A 13,657-nucleotide genomic window follows, 5' to 3' on the forward strand; every position below is an offset into this window, starting at 1 on the left:
AGACTCCATTCTTTGATTCAGCTGCGTGAAGGAGGAGGTGGGCCAGCCCTCTGGATTGAGGCCATGGTATAACTCCATCCATAGGCTGTCTTACTGCCACCACTGCCACTGCTGCCTTTACTCCCATCCACAAGTGGACCGGAGTTCACAGTTCATACAAAAACTTTTTTCCAGGAAAAGGACTTATCATCAAACAGATTTAATGGGGGGAGAACCAAGCCCCAACCCGTTACATTAACGGAAAGCTTGTGTCCATATGTTAAAGTGGTTGTTAACAGCTGTATTCTGCATTTCATTGAGGAGCCCTTGGTCGTATATAACAAGTACGGACAGAAGGACAGGAAAAAGGACATTCAAGTCCGCTGACAAGCAAGTATTGCACAGGAATATTTTCAGAGTCTGACCAATGCCCTTGCATGGAAAAATTAGGTCTTACAAATACCTCTCACTGGGCAGAAGTGCCTTCTGACCTTGCTTAGGAAGGTTTGAAACTGGTACAGATTCAAGAGTAACAGTCCGCTGGGTCTTCAAACACATTTCAAACCCTTCTCCCACAAACAGACACCAAGTAGTGCCTGCGCAGACTGCCACAAAATGCAGGTATTCCCTCTGCTTTTCAAAGGCTGAGTTCATATTGCAGGGGGAGGGGATTTTCTACCTCTTCCCACATGAATGTGCCAGCTCTATCTGTGTGGTGTAGCAAATATTTAGGCACTTGAGTATTTTCCTCTGAATATAGTCTAAAATCCTTCATTTATTTAGGAAAATGTGTTATAGTGTTTTGAAGTCTCAGAATAGGACTGTGAAACTTTTCTGATTAATGCAGACAGCTTGGTCTTTAGGTGTAAGGGAAAGAGGAACAGCTAGAAAATGAGCAGGGGGAAATAGCAAAAGAACATTCTGTGTACTTTTCCATCTAAGATATTGCAGGGTTTGGGAAGGTTTTTTTAATTCATCGTGTTAGCCTAATCCACAGGGAACTAATTTTGAAATTAAATATACCAAAGCATTTATGATTTACAAAGAGGGGAAAAAAGAAAAGCCTTAAAAAATATCTTGTGTTTGATCTATTTGTCGCTATGAAAATATTGACAAAAGGCAAAAGAATGGCCTTCATTTAGCTTGTTATTGTTGGCTTGCTTTAATGCGTTCTTATTAAGGGCAAACTCCCATTAAGACGTGAGATTAACTCTTTCACAGTTGTGAAGGAATAGAAGATGGAAACTTTCAATGTAAAACTCCTGTAAACAATGATTCTAAACTAGGTGATCTGTGTGTGATTCCTACTCAGAATGTAGGCAGAGGGAAGCTTTTATAAGTAAAAGGAGTATATGGAATATTTTGTGCAGAATTTATGCTTCAAAATATTTTTAGAAATCAGCCTCCCATGTAAAATCAGAAACATGGTGTTAATTACACAGTTCTAAAAGTATTTCAGAAAATAAATCCTTTATGGAAAAAAAAGCATAAAAATCTTATAAAGTCTGAGTGTGCCTGTGTAAAATAAAGACATATCTTCACTGAAGTGTTAACTACAGACCCAACTCAAGTGTAACTGGAACCTTAACTTCATTCACCCACAAAAACCTCTAGTTTTGTGGAGTGGTGCTTTTTGCTTGAGTCAGCTAGTCCATTGGGAGGGAGCCTGTTTTGAAGAACAAGTGCTACCAATTTTTAAATTGGTAATGCAATAGAGAAGTGGCGAGAGACTTCAAACTTGCGTTAACGCAGTGCATCAGCTGCTAATCCAGTTGTGCTGTGCCGCTAATCAAATCATCCTGTAGTCCAAGTGCTGGTTTTCAGTGTAGTCACTGTCATGTAAGTAAGAACTAGGTTGAAGCCCGTGCCAGAACTATATCTTGGCAGAGCATACCCAAACCAGCTTCTGGCTGGCTGGTCTGGGTCCGAGGCACTGTCTACATGCGGCAGTACAAGAGATCAGCTTCGAAGGCAGGTAAACCAGTCCGCTGGAAACACCATGCTGCAGTGGCTACACTGCTGCTAATACTACCTGTGCCTGTTTGAAGCCCTCTTAGGTAGCTGAAAACTCACTAAGGTTGGCAGGAGAATGATTACCTAGCTCCGGGTTAGTAATGCGATGCCTAATGTTGCAGAGGAGGCAAACCTGAAGTTTAAGCTGTCTGTTGTCGCTTTACAGAGAGACAGACGTTACTGTTGCCAGCCCAGAGTTCCTAAAAGAAATTGCTAATTTGAACTATTTACTCCATTAAATTCCCATTGAATTAGCATTAATAATGAAACTAATTGTATTGTTATCACTGTAGTATCTGAGGAAGCCTGTTGGCCAGAATGTCGTATGAACAGAAATGTCTGTTGGGATATTTAATTTCATCTCCCTTGACAATGTGTGATTGTTCTCTTTTGTACATTTTCTGTTAACTATTACTCGTCTGGATAACTTTGTGAAAAAAGTAGAAGTCACTCCAGGCCAGCACAAAGCACACAGAAGTCCCTATCTGAAGAATGCCAACATGCAGGGAGAACTTAGAGAGTTAGCATTTCACTCCAGTGAACGAAGATGTTCGCATTTTCCTTCCCAGAATTTCCCACCAGGCTCTGGTTATTTCTACTGAACAATACACTCCCATGTCTCTGTAATTAAGAGTAAATTTTAGGATTGCTACTTAGACTGCAAGGGCCTGATCCTGCAAAGAAATACCTCCTTTGGGCCATCTGTGTATTCTTGTTTGAAGGCTGTTTGCTCAGATGTACAGGATCTGCTCTCCCTTGGCACTTCATGAGCCTTTCATCAGTACCTCACATCAGATTTTAACTGATGCCTGGGTCTCAGTAGGTATAGAGCTTTTAGCATTTAAGACTGTATCCTCGCAATACTTGCATTGTGCATTGTATTATGCTTATTTTATTGGAGTCCAATTAAGAGACACAGGTTTTGATCGGTTTGCCATGGGGACACGGAAGGAAGTTATGGATGTAGGAGGTATCAGTAATAAAGCTTATAATAAGCAGTAAGCTTGTGCTTGGAGTTGTGGTCCAGAAATACCACTTCCATGCAAAATTCATTTGGTGTGCAGGGTTCTCCTGTTTTTTTCCTTGTCTTCTTTTTGTGTTGTATTGTTTTTGTATCTTCAGAGTTGTGGGGTGGATTTCTTTGTCTCAGGAACCTGCAGTATTTAAAATATAGGGGGACATTGCTTTATTAAAACAATTCTTTTAGTTGTCACGGCAACTGGTCTTACATAAATGATGAAGAGAATAGGAATGTATATAAAGAGATACATTAGGTCATAATGGTAAATCCAGTACTTCTTAAACTAACAGGAAAGCACTCTGGGGTTTGTTCTTGCTGCGGTTCATTTTATTCCAGATGATTTTTACAACTTTATTATTATCCAGGTTCACAATTAAAAACCACAGCACTTGTATGCTCACAGCTGTATCAATTTGACTCTCTTTTGTCTATGTAACTATTAAGCTCCTCCATTAGGAAATAGATTTGTCAAAAATGGACACAGAACTACATAATAAAAAGCCAGATGTGATACTTTGTGATTCTCTGCAAAATATTTTTCTGCCCTTCTTTTCTAAAACTTCATTCAGTCAGATAGATAGAAACTACAACATAAGGGAGAATGTCCCTGAGGTGATCTGATTAATCATTTAATACAAGTTGTTAATTTTCTTACAGTTTTGCTGTGTTAAAGGATAATTGGAGACTTGGGGCGGGGGGGGTGGGGGGGTGGGCAGGGGATATGATTCTAGGGTCATCATATGTAATTTCCAGCATTTACAAGTGGTTAAGGAATGGTTCACCAAAGAAGTAGAGCCCCAAAGACCAAAACTGTGCTGACAAAATTTAGGGTTTTTTTCTCTTTGATTTAACAGTAGAATTAAACAAGACAAATATTCCTTTATGCTCAAAAAATTTTCTACACTTAAGAAAAATCTGTGTCAAATAAATGTGCCATAATTAACATGCTTAGTCTTTTTATCCCCATTACCTGATTTTCAGTATGATTTCTAAACCTTTCTCCCAGTTGTTGCTGGTTGTTTTTTAATCTTTGTTCTCATTTGTCTGTAATAATCTTGCTTTTCCTTTCCTGTTTTACCTTTCTCTTTTTTCTGCTTACAGTCCTTTACTCTTCTGTTGTTTCCTACCTGCCTAAATTAGTTTCCACTTTTTCCCTTACCAACCGTATGCACTGCATGTAGATTCTCCTGTTCTCAATGCTATTAAGAAAAACCCTTTCAAAATATAAAATATTATAAATCCCTACAGGATATGATTATTCCTAACATACCGCAAACCAAAGCTGATAAGTTGTAGTGGCTGTAGACCACTGGTGCCCTTGTGAATGGTATTCTTCCATCCCTCTCTTGCTTACAGGCTGCTCTTTATTGTGACCAGAAGACTGGGGCTGCTCAAAGTATTCTGCATCAGCTAGCTAACAGACGCCAAATAGCACAGAGATTCACACTGTCATGAACTAATACAATACCCCTCATGGAAGTGACTCCAAGCCATTTGTTTCATCAGCCTTGAAAAATTGCAGTTGTAGAGGAGGTGACTGAAAAGTGCTATTTGAAGAAAAATACTGCTTCAAACCTTAAACCCACATGATTGTTTTGTCTTTTTAATTCCAGTTCTCCAAATTCAGGGGCTAGAAACAACTTCTCTTTCATTCCCTCCTGACTGTTGAAAGTAAGCCTTGGTAGCTTTGGTGGTTCTAGAAAAGGGGCTGTGATACAGCCTGTGGGGATGGCACTGCATAACTTCTAGAAATCAATGTGAGCAGTCACAAAAATGGCAGTGGACAGCAGTGTTAACAGGGGCTCTGCAGTCCACCCACAGGCACCTCACTTAGGTAAGTCAAAAGTGTAATGCAACTGTGCCTCTACCATACCTCCCTAATGTTTTTATTTAAATTGAACAGTAAGGTGTGTAGACTTTTGCTTTTTCAAACGTCAGCAGGTGAAACTCAGTATATTCTTCCCAGGAGCTCATGCAAACATTTTTTTCTTAATCTTTGTCTTGCTGTGTTTAAGTTTGCAGCTGGATTCTGCTTTGAGTTTCAAGTTCAAAGGCACGCAGACACTCTTTGTGAAATATCACAGAAACCACTGAACTTCACCTGGCTTTGCAAGGAAATCTTGTCAAACCACGAGTTTCCCACACTTCCAGTGTGAAACCCCGTGTTAACTCAGAGCTTTTCTTCTCCCAGCTTGGACTGGAGTTAGCTTAACTCTGAAGGGTCACGACCCTTAGGGAACTTCTTAATGAACTTGGGCCTGTTTTCAAGTTTGTAAGAAAACTCAGAATTCTTTCCACGATTTTGGGGTTTTGTAACAAAAGCAAAGGACAACTGTAATCAATGTTGCTTTTAAGTCGGTGGTTTTTAGAGATCGGTCGTAACCTTTGAACATAGCGTCTGTGTAGTAAGCTTGGCAGGCATCCGGATTTTGGCAGGTTTGTTCAAGATTTGAAAGAGCTGTCCCACCTGTTGCCACAGCAGTGCGGCAGATTGCTATCCCCGCCGCAAAGATACGGGACGCTGCAAAATATGTCTCGGAGAAATAACATCTCCCATAAAACACAGAGGGCTATATTGTGTTGTAAGAGACAGCCTTCCCGCGAGCGCTGGAGGGGGTCGTTTAGCAGCTGGACTCTTCAGACGCGTCTCTCTCAGGGCTTGCTGTAGCACAGTCTGGAGTGGAACCTCCACCATATGTTAACAGCATCGCACATGTGCCTGTCCCGGGCAGCTTTGGCTCCGCTGAGGGTACAGGCTGTGGTAATAATTATCCTCCTGTCCTTTTATATATCCTACAGGTCTAGGTGGCCCAAACAAATCACCTCTCACTCGGCTGTATCTCTTGCTTGTAAGGGAAGGGTCAGTGTGTGGCTTAGAAATTTCTCACATGTAAGTGCACAGAGGGGTACAGTGTTACTGGCAAATGTGTCACAGTCATATGTAAACTATAGGCTAGGTTCTTCCCTTTTCTGAGAACATTTTACCTTGCTCTCTCTGGGGGCTCAGGGTAGTTTTCTTTCAACACAGTCAGGCACACCAGCTTTCTTCCATTTACCACCAAGAGATAGAGTTTCAAAATAAGCTTCTCCAGGCTGTTTTTCCAGGTAGCTGGTTTGCTCTGCCACCTGCACTCTGGGAAGTGTTACCTAACTTTGGCTTTTGAGTGCCAGCCATTTCTTCCCATTCGGTTGCCTGTTTCATGACCTGGTTCATTGAGTATCAAGTAGCAGCATCACACTGGAGTGTGAGTCCTCTTAAGAAAAGAGAAGTGAGAACAGAGATGCATTGCTTTAGCCTAATCTCATCCAACATCAATGTATCTGTGTAATGCCTGTGTTTTCAGCATGCCTATGTAATTATTCCTGACCTGGTTTCTTGGTTTAAGTTCTATATTACAAGTCCCTCAAAATGAGAGACGCATTAAAATTAGTAATTATTATTTTTTTCATTATATAATTCCAGGGTGGTTTTTTTTAAACCTATGTCCCCCTTTTCGAATATAACATTAGCTCAGCCTCTTTGGTCATTTTGTATCATTAAAAAAATGTAAGCAAAATTCCCTCAGCCATTTTTTATTTATAGGAGGGTAACAAAACCATAGTTTTTCCATGTTGAAAGTTGTAGGTTTGGGTTCTGTGTTTTTGTTTTTGGTTTTTTTTTTCCCTCAGGGAACAGTGTAAAAATGTCTGAATCTTTAAACCTGAAATTTGGCAGGTACCTGAATCTTTAATGAGTAGTATGTGCTTTGCAGTTTTTTCTAAAGATTTACATATTTGCTTCTTCGGATACCTCAGTTGCTAGTACTTCTAGGAGCAGTCTGGTGGGCACACAATTAAAAAAAAGGAACAAGCTTATTAAGTCTTGGGGTTTTTTGCTTTTACCAGCTACAGCGTTACTTCGCTCTGCTTTTACTGTCCCTAGCTTATTTCACATTAGCTAGTTAAATCTGAATGAAAAGTTATCTGCAGGGATGGAGGTAGGCTCCATTCTTTAAATGTTTGTTTGCTGATTTTGTTGCAAGTGCTTTAAAAGCTGTGCTGAAGACTGTAAAGTTCCTGGAGCTGTAATAGAAAACATTAGTGTCTGGACTTTCAAGGGAAGAATGTGGTTAGGATTATAGTGACTGAGTCACTGTCAATGGGTGGTCTTGAGTCCATATGGCACACAGTAGACAGGGGCACAGAAGAGCCTTTGCTCAGATAGGTGACGAGCTGCACTCGCCAAAGCGAAAGTCTTTGAAAAGGGCCGTGGTAGACTATATTTTGCCTGCACGGGGGTAAAATACAGTCAGGTTGCTTCTCGGTGTGGCTTTATGTTAACTATGTTACAAAATAAGATAAAGGATTTGCTTAAAAGCTCTGTCGTCGCAATTCTACATGCTCCTTTTCGCTCCTCGGATTGCTGCTTTTCATTCGGCGCATTTTCATTGTTCTGTTAGGCTTTTAATGAGACAGTTACAAAATGTCTGCCTCACTCTGACCGCCATTTTGTAGCCTGATTGTTGGATAATGAAGACTGTGAGAAATAGAAAATAAACAGCGTGGCATGGTGGAGATTTCAAAAGGAGTACAAAATCTGCATGTTTTATTTAGACGCTTAATTGTTGCCGACTGGCTGCATTTAAACAAGCGACTTTACAGTGCCTGGAAGAAAACCAGCTCCCGAATTTGAGGAGCTGACCTTGGGTAGATGCCATCAACTGTTCTTTTCTATTGGCACGAACGTGCTGCTGGCAGGGTCTCCCTGTAGCTGCAGTCACTCACCCAGCTCTGAATCAGAACCTGCTTACACTGTACTGGGCCACCAAATTTCACCATTTATTCTACTTATTATTTGCCGTCCCTTTGATAACCAAGATTTGATGTAGAATATATAGGATATTTAAAAATAAGAATCTTCAAAATAGCTATGATCAAGCTTCTCCCATAGAGCAACACATAATGCTGCTCAGAAAAAAAGCGAGGGAGGCTACAAGTTTGTTGAAAGCAAACTAAAAGTGCACAACGGGGATTGAAAGGACTATGGAGTTGTTACTGTGGTCCTATGGATACAGTACTCACTGTGTGAGGAGTGAAGTTAGTGGCATTTGCTTGCTTCCGTTATGAAAAGCTCCATTTTGTGTGTGTAACTTGGGCGAGGGGGGATGGGGAAGGGCGCTTTACATTCACAGTAGGGTGCAACTTCAAAGATGTTTAAAATTCTGCCATATCTTAATGATAATAGTTAATCCCGGTATCAGAACAGTACTTCTATTTTTAAAATGCAATCAATCAATCATTTTAATACATTGCGCCCTTAGTGCCAAACACCTCAGAAAACGGTGCGTATGGCAGTAAAAATAAAGCATCTGAAAATCCTTCTGTAGAGTCGTTCTTCCTTTCTTTCTCACCCATACATGCACAGCGAAATCTCAAAGCTGCAGAAAAAATCCGGAATTACATAACAGGGAGTAAGTCCTCTGAACAAGACCAATTGCCAGGTGGGGATTGCTGTTATGGACTGAGCGAGGAGGGACAGAGAAATTGCCACACCTGACTGAAGTTCTCTCTAGTAATACAGCATGTGCTGTTTTGTTCTTGGGTTTTGTTGGGTTTTGGTTTTGGCTTTTGAGGAGGGAGTTGCATATGGATGCTAGACTTTATTTTAAGAGGATTACACTGAAAATTGCTTCTTTCTGTTTTCTTCTCAGGACAGCTTCCTTTGTCTACCATGCTCTTTCAGAAAGCTGTTCAAATAGATGTGATAGAGGTTGTACGTAATTCAAGTTCAGTTTCTGCCTCTGCTGCAGTGATTCACACAAAAGCACAGAAGTGTCTTGTACATATGTTCTTCACCTGCAAAAAAAGTATTAATGCTTCCTTATTGTTAGTGCTTATAAATTACTTTGAATTTCCTCCAATATGCTGCAAATACACCTACCACTGTTGTTAGTGATAAAAATGTGAACTACATGACTCAGTCGTGTTAACGGTGTATTAACTGGGAGAATTTTTAACACAACTTGAATATAAAAGTATCAGCACCATATTCCAGCAAATAACCAACTACAGTAAGAGCTTAACTCTATATTACCTATATTTTCACTTCTGTGTGGATTTTCTCACGAGTGAGCTTTTTCTTCGGTCACTCATTTTCTGAGACTGACCCTCACCCATTGTATTGATCAAAGGCTTTGCTTTTTATAAAGGATCAGCAAGAAACCGTGATCTTTTCACCTATCAAACTGGTAGGAACATCGCATTGGACCAAAAAATGCCCAAAATCATCTCATGTGAATTATGAATTAATTTCAAGCATTCTAGTTGCCCCAACAATAAATAAAGAGGAAAGTTCTGAAAGAGATTTTCAGTTTCAGTTGAACGGTAGCCTCCACAAATAGGTATTTATGTAACAAAAAATAACTCAATGCGAAGCAAGTTTAGTTGAGGTGAAATTGGAGAGCCACAAATGATCTGGACTCTGGTTACAGAGATAAGACATCTGGATTTCCAGTCAATTCTCTGAAGGTGTAACTAGGAGTTAATAAGGTTTGATTTCCCCTTACAGAAGAGCATTTTTTACTCAGTGTCTGAAATCTAGGTTCCTTGTGGGATTAATAAGTGTTTTTCCATTAATTCAAAATAACCACCTTTGAAATACAAGGCAGCTTATGATAGTAATTCCTAGCCTTACGCATTCATAACTGTAATAGCGTATTTTTGTGATTTTTACGTATAAATGCATCCTTCCTAGGGACAGCTGCCCCAGCAAGCAGAATACAAACATTCATGCCAAGACTTCTTTAAAATGTTTGCTGCTTTGATAAGCCATAACTTAGGCAATATCTCAAAGGATTTTTTTTAAAGTAGCAATAATGAGGGCTTATATTTTGTGTTTGTCTGGTCCGCTAGGTCCCTTCCCATTACATGTTTCATTTTAACAGGCAGCAAGCATGTTCCGTTGCTTCCTTGAGATGCATCTGCATTGCTGACATCTGGAAAGCAGCCATACGGGGTTCCACACATAGTTTTTGGAAACACCATTTGCTGGTGGAACGATTCAGAGCACACACCTCTTTTGGCAGAACTTTATTGCCATCTATTTTTAGTTGAACTCTTATACATCAGATTACGGTGTGTGAGCCGCAAGAGTGCGGCTTGTAGACAGATGCTCCAAGAAGAAAGGAAGACTTCTCTGTGTGGTAGTTAAAGTGCTTGGGGGTGAGTTATGTGCACGTACCTCCCATCACCTGCCTCCATCTCATTCGTAGAATGTCACAAACTGTATTCAGAGTTGATAAAAAAACTGAAAGGAAAGTGGGACTTGCACTGTCCTTTCTGTTATCCTCATAGCACATGGGAGCATGTAACGAATGGTGGCCAGAATACTCTAGTTCTAAAACACCTGACATGATGTACTCCACCAGCAGAGCACACATATAAACGATGCATCCTACGACTGAATAGATTAATAACTCTCTTTTGGGATCTCTCAGCTGAGGTCTGCAGCTTTCGAATAATTCTAAGAAGGGCTGTTGACTGTTGTTCTGCCCAAAGCCAGGGAAGGGCCTAGAGTTTCCCTAAATGCTAGGGCAGAGGATAAAAACTGTGTAGATGCCCTGCAAAATTTTGCAGTCTCCATTTCTGTATGAAACTGCCTTTCTCAGAGGTTTGCAGAAGCAGCTTGTTTTCAGTGATGTTGATACTCGTGCTTTTGTAACTTACTGCACATTTATACGTCAGATAAATTTATAAGCATATGTGGGTTTAGTTCATCATACTTAAATACCTATGGCGTAAGTGGAAGACTTAATAGGCCTCTTAGTAGGGTATGTTGTTAGTGTATGTTTTTGAATTCATCCTACAGTTCCATGTGTTGCTTGTTTGAATGGTAGAGGACAGACTGTCGCGGTGGAGTATATCAAACGTCTGATTCTTCTCTGAGCCTTTTCTGGAAAGGAGATGTTGGATATAGGAAGGGCATGGCACTCAAACTTAAGTTGTATATGAATATTTGAAGTGCCATTTGTGCGAAGTGTATCATATATTTACCACACAATTGTTTTTAAGCTCCAAAACACATAAAGAACCTCCATGAAAAATCTCATTTTCTTTCATGAAGATGCTTGGACTTATTTTGTAATTGATTTTTTATTTTTAAATAAGACCTTTCTCCTTTGTGGATTGCAAGTTTTTGCAAGTAGTTTGCAAGCAATTAGTTTGCCCAGTGTTTGAACACTCAGAAGGACTTTACAGATCAGCAGTGGCTAGGCGTGTAAGCTAGTGCCAGGTGAATGGCCAACTTTCATTCCTTTCCCATAGTTAATGTCAAAGGGTCAGAAATTATCAGATCAGTTTTTCAAACAAAATTGTAAAAATTGCAGTGCCCACGTTTCCAGAAGTGAAGAAGCTTGCTAACATTCAGCATAAGCTGTGTTAGGCTTCTTGTGGTGGTGACATTTTACTTGGGTATTTTTTGTCTGATTATTGATTCTTGACATTACTTTACCAGAGTCATTCATTTAAAAGATCTCAGGGAGAAGACCTCAAATAAATGCCGATATTTAAAGGTCATTACCATTGTTTCCCTTTGATATTAGACACCGGTCTTCCTGTAGCAAGAAGCTTTTTTTGCTTTTACTTTATCAGGTCCCACTTATGATAACATGTGTCACTTGAGTAGATAGACTAGTCTGGTATCCAGATACAGCTATAAACCTTTAAAAATTACATCGCATACTATACCGGTCTTCCTATCTATATTGATCATTTTTGGATAACAGACCATTCTGAGAGCACTTGTGTTATTAGAGAAGATATAAACGAATTATTTGTGTATTCTTATATGCCTTATTGAAGCAATCCTATGTATTATGTTCCCATCTCTAGATACTGCAAAATACTTAGTTTACTTACTTTATCTTTTATCACGCAGTGTGGATAGTTGAAGTCATGACAATCCTATTCATCCTTCCTACTTCAATACTTGGTAGTAGGTTATGTTTACGTTAGAAAGATCATAGTTTTTCTTACATGAATTACCAAGTAGGTGAGTGTTATAATTGTTATTCAGAGCTTAGATGATTCATTATTGATAGAAAGCAGTGTTCCTTTCTTAAATGAATGGGCTGTTTATTTGGAACGTTCAGTGTTAGAGTTGTCTTTCCAGTGATGATGATTTGGGGTTTGGTTTCTTTTTTAGCAAATAAGGATCATTCTAGAAAAAAAATACTGGTAATCCACCACCAAACTTTGCAGGTTCCTGGTTTTCTACCAGCCCAACCTTTTGTATAGACAATATCAGCTATATTTGGAGAAGGCAGATTAGCATGCTGCAAAAGGCAAAAGACTGAAATGTCATTAAAGAATTCAGCAAGTCTGAGAGACTTTTGTGCTGAATCTTTGCATTTGCAAATTCTCATTCGCGTGAAAATTTTCTGTGAACATTTGTTTACAATTGTAATTAAAGTATTGTACATTCAAAATGTCTCCTACTGGACAGGCTCAGTCTGCCCTCACTGAAATAAATCAGCCACACAGTCCAATTGACAACAGTGCACTTGTACCCGGCAACTAGATTAGAGTGTGTTCTGGGATTATAGTACCCCAGTGCGTTGATGCTAATGTTCTTAGGAGAAAAATAGCTTCACTGTAGACTTGTGATGTCCCAGTTTATCATGCACATTTTATTTAAGAGTGTGTGGCTTTTTTGTTTGTTTTTGTAAAGGTGCTTTCTATGCACTGTTGATGCTGCAAGACATGGAAATTAGGAAACTTCTATATTAACATTTCCACAGCACCATAAAAGATTATGGAAAATGTGTGTTTGCCAGTATAACTAGTGTCCAAAAATGATGCATGTATGATGTATGGACAAGGAAGTATTTAAATGTTAGTAGGGAAAGTTAAGCTTTTAGATTTCTTAGGTGTTGTGTGTTTAAATATTTGACTTCGATGTTGTATAGATTCTGGATTTTTTTGTTTGTTTTTTTCTCCTTGCTTGCTTATGTGTTTTACAGGCTCTGATTTTCTGGCCACAATAGAGCAGACAGAATTACTTGATGTTGAGAACCTTGTTAATTTTATGGCCCAGTTTCACATGGAGATCAGCTTTTATTTCCCCTCTCACTCTTTATTCTTGATTCAATTGTTAGTAAGGTTTACTGAGCAAAAACACTGGATGTATTATGGGAAGAAATCTAATCAATGCAGCACCAAGGGACAGTCCTTCAGAGCCCTCCCTAGTGGCTGTGAGCCAGACTAGAGGTTACTACGAGGTTACTCTGTCTGACTTTAACCAAAATACCCATCTACTTCTGAAAAGGCTGCCGGCAGCCTTGTACATGTGTAACAGAAGCCTCATTAATATAAGCTCCCAATATATATACACCTGTTATACTAGCCCCCAGCACAGAGCCTGTGTTTCCTATTTTAAACAGTTTGCATGTCTGTCTACATTCCCTCCTGTCTGCAGTTGCTCTAGTGTGGTACTGCAGAGCAACTCGTATGCAGTACCTCCAGGGAATGTAGAAGGCTAAATAAAGTTGTGGCAGATGTCAGTGGACTTTGCCAAACGCTATTTTTCAAGTTAGATAGTTTGAAAGATTCATTGGCCAATCCAGACTTTGTGATACAGAAGTTAACCTCATTAGTAGCCTCTTTAAT

Source organism: Pelecanus crispus, chromosome 1 (assembly GCF_030463565.1).
Source record: "Pelecanus crispus isolate bPelCri1 chromosome 1, bPelCri1.pri, whole genome shotgun sequence".
NCBI lineage: Eukaryota > Metazoa > Chordata > Aves > Pelecaniformes > Pelecanidae > Pelecanus > Pelecanus crispus.